The sequence below is a fragment of the Balaenoptera musculus genome, chromosome X, assembly GCF_009873245.2.
Source record: "Balaenoptera musculus isolate JJ_BM4_2016_0621 chromosome X, mBalMus1.pri.v3, whole genome shotgun sequence".
NCBI lineage: Eukaryota > Metazoa > Chordata > Mammalia > Artiodactyla > Balaenopteridae > Balaenoptera > Balaenoptera musculus.
The window spans coordinates 128,293,289-128,304,916 of record NC_045806.1 but is presented as its reverse complement, the minus strand read 5'-3'; the positions used below and the strand labels follow the sequence as shown (position 1 = coordinate 128,304,916).

Here is an 11,628-nt window from a genome sequence, read left to right as displayed (position 1 = left end):
GCGGGCGTCGCCAGCCGCCGGCTATGAGGGTAATGGCTGCAAAGGCTGGTCCCTCCTCTTCTGGACCAGCGGACTGATCCGGGAGCCGCACCGCGGACGACGAAAGGGGCGCCTGAGGTAATGGAAGAAAGGCCTGGCCCCGCAGGTGGCGTTCACCAGGCGACTCTGTCCCCGGGCCGCCTGACACGGGCCTGCATATTTATGAGGTGAGACGTGATGTCGCGAGGCGCCGGGGCCGGAGAAGCGGGTTCAGGGGACAGGATCCCACGTGGGACGGAGCATCTGGGGGGCGGGGCGCTAATGCAGACCCTTGGCGTGGTAGACGCTCAGTAAGAAAATAACCACTATTGAATGAATATCATGAGAAAGAGGGACATGTTGGGGACTCCAGGATAAAGATCTCGAGATCTTCAGGTCTTGGGAAGTCAAGCAGTCCTGTGATAGTGCTTTGGAAATCCTTGACGTGGCCTCGTTAGGGAGGCTTCGGTCACGTGTGATGGGAACTGTATCCTGCCCGAGTCCATGTCCTGCAACCCTTCACCCAGCATCACATACCGAAGTCCATAGACTTGTTCATACTATTCCTTTTATCCCTGGAATCTGTAGTGACGTTACTTCTCTCTTTCCTGGTACTGTTAATGTATGTCTTCTCTCTCTCTCTCTCTCTCTCTCTCTCTCTCTTTTATTTCTTGGTATATCTGGCTAGCCAGTTATCAATTTTATTGATCCTCTCAAAGAACCACCTTTTGCTTTCACTGATTTTCTCTATATTCTCTTTTCTATGTCATTGATTTCTGCTCGTATCTATATTATTCCATTGTCTACTTGCTTGCAGTTTATTTTGCTCTTCACTTTCTGGTTTCTGAAGGACATTAGCTTAACTTATTTAAGATTCTTCTTTTATAATATAGGACTTTAGGGTTAAGTACTGCTTTTGTTGTTGTCAAAGAACATGTTTCTTATTATTTAAATCTTTTAAATTTTGTTGAGATTTATTTTATAGAACAGAATATATGCTCTAAAAGGTAAATCTTCTGTGCACCCTTGAAAACTGCATATTTTTCTACTGTTGGATGCAGTGTTCCATTACATGTGTATTACAGTTATTGATATTGTATCACCAGTGACTGAGACTCTGTTCATTTGCATTTTTAACAGCCTTTTTCCCCCCTGCACTTTACGTTGCAGACTTTCTTTTGCTATGTCATCAAGTTCACTGATCTTTTCTTTCTTTTTTTTTTTAAACATCTTTATTGGAGTATAATTGCTTTACAATGGTGTGTTAGTTTCTGCTTTATAACAAAGTGAATCAGTTATACATATACATATATTCCCATATCTCTTCCCTCTTGCATCTCCCTCCCTCCCACCCTCCCCATCCCGCCCCTCTAGGTGGTCACAAAGCACCGAGCTGATCTCCCTGTGCTATGCGGCTGCTTCCCACTAGCTATCTATTTTACATTTGGTAGTGTCTATATGTCCATGCCACTCTCTCACTTCGTCCCAGCTTACTGTTCCCCCTCCCCGTGTCCTCAAGTCCATTCTCTAGTAGGTCTGTGTCTTTATTCCCGTCTTGCCATTAGGTTCTCCATGGCCTTTTTTTCCCCTTAGATTCCATATATATGTGTTAGCATACTGTATGTTTTCTCTTTCTGACTTACTTCACTCTGTATGACAGACTCTAACTCCATCCACCTCACTACAAATACCTCCATTTCATTTCTTTTTATGGCTGAGTAATATTCCATTGTATATATGTGCCACATCTTCTTTATCCATTCATCCAATGATGGACACTTAGGTTGCTTCCATGTCCCGGCTATTGTAAATAGAGCTGCAATGAACATTTTGGTACATGACTCTTTTTGAATTATGGTTTTCTCAGGGTATATGCCCAGTAGTGGGATTGCTGGGTCGTATGGTAGTTCTATTTTTAGTTTTTTTCTTTTGCAGAGTATCTTCTCTTAATCCCATTTAGGACAGTTTGCATTTCCAGTAAGGTATTTTTCATCTCTAGAATTTCCATTTGACTCTTTTTATCTTTCAGTGCTCTCTTCATTATGTCCACATTTTCCTTTAAACCCTTGAGGATATCATAACTATCAAGGATATATGCTTATCAACCATTTCCTTCTAGCTCTGTTTCTATTGACTTATTTTTCTCTTTGGTATCAGTAACATTTTTCTGCTTCTTCCTGTGTAATTTTGTATAGATGTCAAATATTAATTTTAATTCACTGAGTGCTGTATTTTTATGTATTACTTTAAAGAACGTTGAAGTTGGTTTAGAAAGGCACATACATTACTTTGATATCACTTCTATCCTTTCAGAGCATGTTTTCTCAAGTAGCTGTGTTGGTATTTAATTCACATATCATACCATTCACCCATTTAGTCTACAAGTTGGTAGTTTTTAGTATATTCAGAGTTGTATGACCAGCACCAAGATCAATTTACAACATTTTCACCACCTTAAAAAGAAACCCCACACTCGTTAGCCATCACTCCTCATTTCCACCTAAACCTCCCATCCCTAGTCAATCACTATTCTACTTTATGTCTCTGAAGATTTTCCTATTCTGATCATTTCATATAAAAGGACTCAGTCAATATGTGGACCTTTGGGACTGGGCTCTTTCACTTAGCATAATATATGCCAGCTTCATTCATGTTGTAGCATGAATCAGTACTTCATTTCTTTTTATGGCCAAATAATATTCCATTGTATGGATATACTACAGTTTATTCGTTCATTCATGAACACTTGGGCTGTTTCCCTTTTTGAACTATTGTGAATACTGCTTCACATGCAAGTATTTCTTTCAATACCTGTTTTCACTTCTTTTAGGTATATACCTAAGCATGGAATTGCATGTTCATATGGAAATTCTGTGTTGAACTTTGTAAGGAACTGCTAAACTATTTTCCATAGTGGCTGAACCATTTTACAACCCCCTAGCAGTGTATGAGGGTACCAATTTCTCCACATCCTTGCCAATATTTGTTTTCCATTTGTTCAATTATAGCCATCTGCGTGGGTTGGAAGTGGTATCTCTTTGTGGTTTTCATTTACATTTCCCTGATGACTAATGACTTAGAAGATTTTTTTCATGTGCTTATTGGCAATTTGTGTATCTACTTTGGAGAAATGTCTATTCTGATCCTTTGCTAATCTTTTAATTGAGTTTATCTTTTTCTTCAGCTTTACTGAGGTATGATTAACAAATAAAAATTGTATATATTTAGGTTGTACAACATGATGTGTTTTTTTTAAAGACACATTTTTATTTATTATTATTATTTTAAAATTTTATTTATTTTTGGCTGCGTTGGGTCTTCGTTGCTGCACGTGGGCTTTCTCTAGTTGTGGCGAGCGGGGGCTACTCTTCGTCGCGGTGGCTTCTCTTATTGCAGAGCACAGGCTTTAGGCATGTGGGCTTCAGTAGTTGCAGTATGCGGACTCAGTAGTTGCAGCGAGCGGGCTCTAGGGCACTTGGGCTTCAGTAGTGGTGGCACACGGGCTTAGTTGCTCCGCGGCATGTGGGATCTTCCTGGACCAGGGCTCGAGCCCGTGTCCCCTGCATTAGCAGGTGGATTCTTAACCACTGCGCCACCAGAGAAGTCCCAACATGATGTTTTCTTTTAAGGTGTACAAGATGAGGATTTAATATATGTATACATTGTGAAATGATCACCACAGTCAACACATCCATCACCTCCATACTTAAAATATTTTCTGTGGTTAGAACACTTGAGATCTATTATTTTAGCAAATTTCAAGTATACAGTATTATTAATTGTGGTCACCATGCTGTATATTAGATCACTAGAACTCATTCATCTTTTTTTTAAATGAATTCATCTTATAACTGAAAATATGTACCCTTTGACCAACTTCTCCCCATTTCCCCCACCCCATAGCCCCTGGCAAACATCATTCTACTTTCTGGTTAAATAAGTTCAACATTTTCAGATTTCACATATAAGTGAGATCATACATTATTTGTCCTTCTGTGCTTGGCTTATTTCACTTAGTTAGCATAATATCCTCGAGGTATATCCATGTTGTCACAAATGGCAGAATTTCCTGCTTTTTAATGGCTGCATTTTATATATATATAAAATATATTTTATATATATACATACACATTTTCTTTATTCATCTGTCAATGGAATTTAGATTGTTTCCATATCTTGACTGTTGTGAATATTGCTGCAATAAACATGGGAATGCATATATCTTTGAGATCCTGACTTCATTTCTACGGATATATACCCAAAAGTTGGATTGCTGGATCATATGGTAGTTCTATTTTTAATTTTTTGAAGAAACTTCATACGTTTTTACATAATGGCTGTACCAGTTTATATTCCCATCAACACTGCACAAGGGTGCCCTTTTGTCCACATCCTTACCGACACTTGTTGTTGTCTTTTTGATAATAGCCATCCTGACAGGTGTGAGGTGATAATCTTATTGTGGTTTTGATTTGCATTTCCTTGATGATTCGCAATGTTGAGCATCTCTTTATGTGCCTGTAGGTCATATGTATATCTTCTTTGGAAAAATGTTTATTCAGGTCTCAGGCCTATTCTTAAATTAGATTGTTTGTGGGGTTTTTTGCTATTGTTGTATAAGTTCCTTATATATTTGGGGTACTAACCTCTTAGCAGATATATGGTTTACAAATAACTTCTCACATTCTGTGGGTTGACTTTTCATTTTGTTGATGATTTCCATTGCTGTATAGCTTTTTAGTTTGATGTAGTCCCACTTGTTTATTTTTGCTATTGTTGCTTTTACTTTTGGTGTCAAATCTAAAAAGTCATTGCCCAGATGGATGTCAAGGAGCATCCACCTAGGTTTAATTCTAGGAGTTTTATGCTTTCAGGTTTTACATTTAAGTATTTAATTCATTTGAGTTAATTTTTCTGTATGGTGTAAGACAGTGGTCCAGTTTCATTCATTTGCATGTAGATATCTAGTTTTCTCAACACCACCTGTGGAAAAGACTATCCTTTCCCCATTGTGCATTCCTGGCTCCCTTGTCAAATATTAGTTGACTGTGTATGTGTGGGTTTATTCCTGTACTCTATTCTACTCCATTGGTCTGTGTGTCTGTTTTTATGCCAGTGCCATAGTGTTTTGATTACTGTAGTTTTGTAATATCATTTGAAATCAGGAAGCCCCCAGCTTTGTTCTTGCTCAGGATTACTTTGGCCATTTGGGGTCTTTTGTGGTTCCATATGATTTTTGGGATTGTTTTCTTCTATTTCTGTGAAAAATGCCATTGGAATTTTGATGGGGATTGAATTAAATCTGTACATCACTTTAGGTATTATGATCATTTTAACAACATTCATTCTTCCAATCCATGAACACAGGATATGATATAATTCTTTTTTTTTTTTGGCCGCACAACTTGGCTTGCAGGATCTTAGTTCCCCCATCAGGAATCGAACCCGGGCCCTTGGCAGTGAAAGTGCAGAGTCCTGTCCACTGGACCGCCAAGGAATTCCTCATGAATACAGAATATGTTTCCAGTTATTTGTGTCTTCTTCAAATTCTTTCATCAATATCTTATAGTTTTCAGTGTACAAGATCTTTCATCTCCTTGGCTAAATTTATTCCTAAGTATTTTTTTGATGCTATTGTATATGTGAATGTTTTCTTAATTTCTTTTTCAGATAGTTCATTAGTATATAGAAATACAGCTGAGATAGGTTCAAGATGGCAGAGTAGAAGGACATGCTCTCACTCCCTCTTTTTTTTTTTTTAGGGTGATTTATATGTTTGTATTTCTTTTTAACATCTTTATTGGAGTATAATTGCTTTACAATGGTGTGTTAGTTTCTGCTTTATAACAAAGTGAATCAGTTATACATATACATATGTTCCCATATCTCTTCCCTCTTGCGTCTCCCTCCCTCCCACCCTCCCTATCCCACCCCTCTAGGTGGTCACAAACCACCGAGCTGATCTCCCTGTGCTATGCGGCTGCTTCCCACTAGCTATCTATTTTACGTTTGGTAGTGTATATATGTCCATGCCACTCTCTCACTTTGTCCCAGCTTACCCTTCCCCCTCCCCATATCCTCAAGTCCATTCTCTAGTAGGTCTGTGTCTTTATTCCCGTCTTACCCCTAGGTTCTTCATGACCTTTTTTTTTTTTTTCTTAGATTCCATATATATGTGTTAGCATATGGTATTTGTTTTTCTCTTTCTGACTTACTTCACTCTGTATGACAGACTCTAACTCCATCCACCTCACTACAAATAACTCAATTTCATTTCTTTTTATGACTGAGTAATATTCCATTGTATATATGTGCCACATCTTCTTTATCCATTCATCTGTTGATGGACACTTCGGTTGCTGCCATGTCCCAGCTATTGTAAATAGAGCTGCAATGAACATTTTGGTACATGACTCTTTTTGAATTATGGTTTTCTCAGGGTATATGCCCAGTAGTGGGATTGCTGGGTCGTATGGTAGTTCTATTTTTAATTTTTTAAGGAACCTCCATACTGTTCTCCATAGTGGCTGTATCAATTTACATTCCCACCAACAGTGTATGAGGGTTCCCTTTTCTCCACACCCTCTCCAGCGTTTATTGTTTGTAGATTTTTTGATGATGGCCATTCTGACCGGTGGGAGATGATACTGCATTGTAGTTTTCATTTGCATTTCTCTAGTGATTAATGGTGTTGAGCATTCTTTCATGTATTTGTTGGCAATCTGTATATCTTCTTTGGAGAAATGTCTATTTAGGTCTTCTGCCCATTTTTGGATTGGGTTGTATGTTTTTTGTTATTAAGCTACATGAGCTGCTTGTAAATTTTGGAGATTAATCCTTTGCCAGTTGCTTCATTTGCAAATATTTTCTCCCATTCTGAGGGTTGTCTTTTGGTCTTGTTTATGGTTTCCTTTGCTGTGAGAAAGCTTTTAAGTTTCATTAGGTCCCATTTGTTTATTTTTGTTTTTATTTCCATTTCTCTAGGAGGTGGGTCAGAAAGGATCTTGCTGTGATTTATGTCATAGAGTGTTCTGCCTAGGTTTTCCTCTAAGAGTTTGAGAGTGTCTGGCCTTACATTTAGGTCTTTAATCCATTTTGAGTTTATTTTTGTTTATGGTGTTAGGGAGTGTTCTAATTTCATACTTTTACATGTACCTGTCCAGTTTTCCCAGCACCACTTATTGAAGAGGCTGTCTTTTCTCCACTGTATATTCTTGTCTCCTTTATCAAAGATAAGGTGACCATATGTGCGTGGGTTTATCTCTGGGCTTTCTGTCCTGTTCCATTGATCTATATTTCTGTTTTTGTGCCAGTACCATACTGTCTTGATTACTGTAGCTTTGTAGTATAGTCTGAAGTCAGGGAGCCTGATTCCTCCAGCTCCATTTTTTGTTGTCAAGATTGCCTTGGCTATTCGGGGTCTTTTGTGTTTCCATACAAATTGTGAAATTTCTTGTTCTAGTTCTCTAAAAAATGCCAGTGGTAGTTTGATAGGGATTGCATTGAATCTGTAGATTGCTGTGGGTAGTAGAGTCATTTTCACAATGTTGATTCTTCCAATCCAAGAACATGGTATTTCTCTTCATCTGTTTGTATCATCTTTAATTTCTTTCATCAGTGTCTTATAGTTTTCTGCATACAGGTCTTTTGTCTCCTTAGGTAGGTTTATTCCTAGATATTTTATTCTTTTTGTTGCAATGGTAAATGGGAGTGTTTTCTTAATTTCACTTTCAGATTTTTCATCATTAGTGTATAGGAATGCCAGAGATTTCTGTGCATTGATTTTGTATCCTGCTACTTTACCAAATTCATTGATTAGCTCTAGTAGTTTTCTGGTGGCATCTTTAGGATTCTCTATGTATAGTATCATGTCAGCTGCAAACAGTGACAGTTTTACTTCTTCTTTTCCAATTTGTATTCCTTTCTTTTCCTTCCCTGATTGCTGTGGCTAGGACTTCCAAAACAATGTTGAATAGTGGTGAGAGTGGACATCCTTGTCTCGTTCCTGATCTTAGAGGAAATGCTTTCAGTTTTTCACCATTCAGAATGATGTTTGCTTTGGGTTTGTCGTATATGGCCTTTATTATGTTGAGGTAGGTTCCCTCTATGCCCACTTTCTGGAGAGTTTTTATCATAAATGGGTGTTGAATTTTGTCAAAAGCTTTTTCTGCATCTATCGAGATGATCATATGGTTTTTATTCTTCAATTTGTTAATATGGTGTATCACATTGATTTGCGTATATTGAAGAATCCCTGCATCCCTGGGATAAATCCCACTTGATCATGGTGTATGATGCTTTTAATGTGTTGTTGGATTCTGTTTGCTAGATTCTGTTTGGAGAGATTTCCCTTTCTCTTCTGTGTTCGCACAGCTCCTGGGGTTCAGCTTTGGATTTGGCCCCGCCTCTGCGTGTAGGTCGCCTGAGGGCGTCTGTTCTTCGCTCAGACAGGACGGGGTTAAAGGAGCCGCTGCTTCGGGGGCTCTGGCTCACTCAGGCCGGGGGGAGGGAGGGGTTCAGATGCGGGGCGAGCCTGTGGCGGCAGAGGCCAGCGTGACGTTGCACCAGCCTGAGGCGCGCCATGTGTTCTCCCAGGGAAGTTGCCCCTGGATCACAGGACCCTGGCCGTGGCGGGCTGCACAGGCTCCCGGGAGGGGCGGTGTGGAGAGTGCCCTGTGCTCGCACACAGGCTTCTTGGTGGCAGCAGCAGCCGCCTTAGCATCTTGTGCCTGTCTCTGGGGTCCGCGCTGATAGCCACGGCTCGCACCCATCTCTGGAGCTCCTTTAAGCGGCACTCTGAACCCCCTCTCTTCGCGCACCCCGAAACAATGGTCTCTTGTCTCTTCGGCAGCTCCAGACTTTTCCCGGACTCCCTCCCTGCTAGCCGTGGCGCACTAGCCCCCTTCAGGCTGTGTTCACGCCGACAACCCCAGTCCTCTCCCTGGGATCCGACCCCCGAAGCCCGAACCTCAGCTCCCAGCCCCGCCCGCCCTGGTGGGTGAGCAGACAAGCCTCTCGGGGTGGTGAGTGCTGCTCGGCACCGATCCTCTGTGCGGGAATCTCTCTGCTTTGCCCTCCGCACCCCTGTGGCTGCGCTCTCCTCCGTGGCTCCGAAGCTTCCCCCCTCCGCCACCCGCAGTCTCTGCCCGCGAAGGGCCTTCCTAGTGTGTGTGGACACCTTTCCTCCTTCACACCTCCCTCCCACTGGTGCAAGTCCCATCCCTATTCTTTTGTCTCTGTTTTTTCTTTTTTCTTTTGCCCTACCCAGGTACGTGGGGAGTTTCTTGCCTTTTGGGAGGTCTGAGTTCTTCTGCCAGCGTTCAGTAGATGTTCTGCAGGGGCTGTTCCACATGTAGGTGTATTTCTGATGTATTTGTGGGGAGGAAGGTGATCTCTACGTCTTACTCTTCCGCCATCTTGAAGCTCCTCCCCTTTTCATGTTTATAAGTCATTTCTCTGACACTGACAAACCTAGCTTCCACTTTCCTCAACACATTTACTTATTTGCTCCATCAGTTGACTTACTTGTTTAATGTACCTGATTGCTGGCTGCACAACACAGCTTTCACTAGATGTCCCCCACCAAGGCCCTCATGCAGTAATCCCAGCCCTGCTTCCTCAGCCACCAGGTACTTTGACACTTCCATGTACCTGCCTCCTCTCCCCACATTCCTATTTTACAGATTACAACTCGAATTATCAGGTTAGAAAAAGAATTTCAAATTGCCGTAACTCTGTCAATGTAAATAGCTTAGAAGGGACATGTGCAGAAGGTTGGCCTGTAAAAATATTCAAATCATTTTATTCCCCTCAGATTTTATCACTCTTTTCTTATTTCACAAAATATGTACCATACCTCCTAGTTCCTTATTTAATACTTAACAACTTTTTATTTTGCAATAATTATAGATTAACAGGAAGTTGCAAAAATAGTACAGGGAGTCCCATGTGCCCTTCACCCAGTTTCCTCCAGTGGTAAGATCTTACACATAACTATAGTACATCTTCAAAACCAACATATTGACAATGGTAGAATACTGCTAACTAGATTATAGACCTTATTTGGTTTCACCAAATTTTACATGCATTCATTTGTGGGTGTGTGTAGGTCTATGTAGTTTTAGCACAGATATAGATTCATTTAATCAACACCACAATCAAGATACAGAACTGTTCCATCAGCACAAAGGAATTCCTTGTGTTATCCCTTTATAGTCACCCATATCCCATACCCCCTCCAGTCCCTATCCCTGTCAGCCATTAATCTGTTCTTCACTTCTGTAATTTTGTCATTTCAAGAATTTATACAAATGCAGTCATACAGTATGTGAGTTTTTAAGACTGGCTGTTTTTCATTCATCATTATACCCTTGAGGTCCATCCAAGTCATGTGTATCAAGTCTGTTCCTTTTCATTGCAGAGTAGTATTGCATGGTGTGGATGGTTGGTTTAACCACACACTCAACTGCAGGTCATATAGGTTGTTTCCAGTTTGGGGCTATTACAAATGAAACTGCCAAGAATGTCTGTATAGAAGTTTCTGTGCCAAAATAGGTTTCATTTCTTTGGGATAAATGTCCAGGACAACAATTGCTGGGTAATAAAGTACATGTATGTTTAACTTTATTAGAAATTTTCAAACTCTTTTTTTCAGAGTGGCTTACCATTTTACATTCTGTTCAGCAATGTATGAGAGATCCAGTTTGTATGCTCAATAGCATCTGGTATTTTCACTGTTTTTTCTTTAGCCATTCTGATAAGTATGTAGTCATAATTCATTGTGGTTTTAATTTGCATTCCCTGATGACTAATGAAGTTCAACATCTTTTCCTGTGCTTGCTTGCCTTCAATACACCCTCTTTAGTGCTGTGTCTATTCACGTCTTCTGCTCATTTTCTAATTGGATTGTTTGTTTTTTATTCTTGACTTTATTCTAGATAAATGGTTTGCAAGTAATTTCTCTCAATAATTTCCTCCTCTTAAATTTTTGGCAGAGCAAAAGTTTTTCATTTTGATGAAGTCCAATATACAGTATCAACTTTTTCCTTTTACGATTGTGCTTTTGGGATGAAGGCCAAGAAGAACCTGTTGCCTAGCCCACGATCCTAAAGATCTTTCTATGATTATTTTTCCTGAAAGTTTTACATCTTACATCTAAGTTCATGATACATTTTCAATTAATTTTTGTATAATGTATGCAGTTTAGGTCAAAGTTCATTTTCTTTGCCAACTGCACCAGCATCATTTGTTGAAAAGACTATCCTTCCTCCATTGAATTGCTTTTTTACCTTTGTCAAAATCAGTTGGGCATATACCACACTGTCTTGATTACTGTAGGTTTATAGTAAGTCTTGAAGTCAGGTAATGTGAGTCTTCCAAATTTTTCTTCTTCAAAATTCATTTGGCTTAATTAATTTTACACCTGGATATTTTCATCCTTCCTACAAGGAAAGAAAAGAATAGAGAAGAACTGTGGCTGTGGGAGATTAGGGAAAATACAACATTTACACTACATATGCCCTAGGGGAGTTCATGAAGATTTCTGGGTTCCACTCCCAGAGCTCAAGTTTGACCTCCAAATGATTATGGTGCATGTAGTTCTGGACTGTA

General features: G+C 39.9%; 1 protein-coding gene across 4 annotated transcripts in view; it reads right to left on the bottom strand.

The window, feature by feature from the left end:
- Positions 1–10,098: 10,098 nt before the first annotated feature.
- The window catches only part of BRCC3 (BRCA1/BRCA2-containing complex subunit 3), a 76,987-nt gene continuing 75,457 nt past the window's right edge, over positions 10,099–11,628 (bottom strand). For all 4 annotated transcript variants that reach the window (XM_036840714.1, XM_036840717.1, XM_036840715.1 and 1 more), the window contains one exon: positions 10,099–11,459. The gene's annotated coding sequence lies outside the window, so the exon portion shown is untranslated. The remainder of the gene's footprint in view (positions 11,460–11,628) is intronic.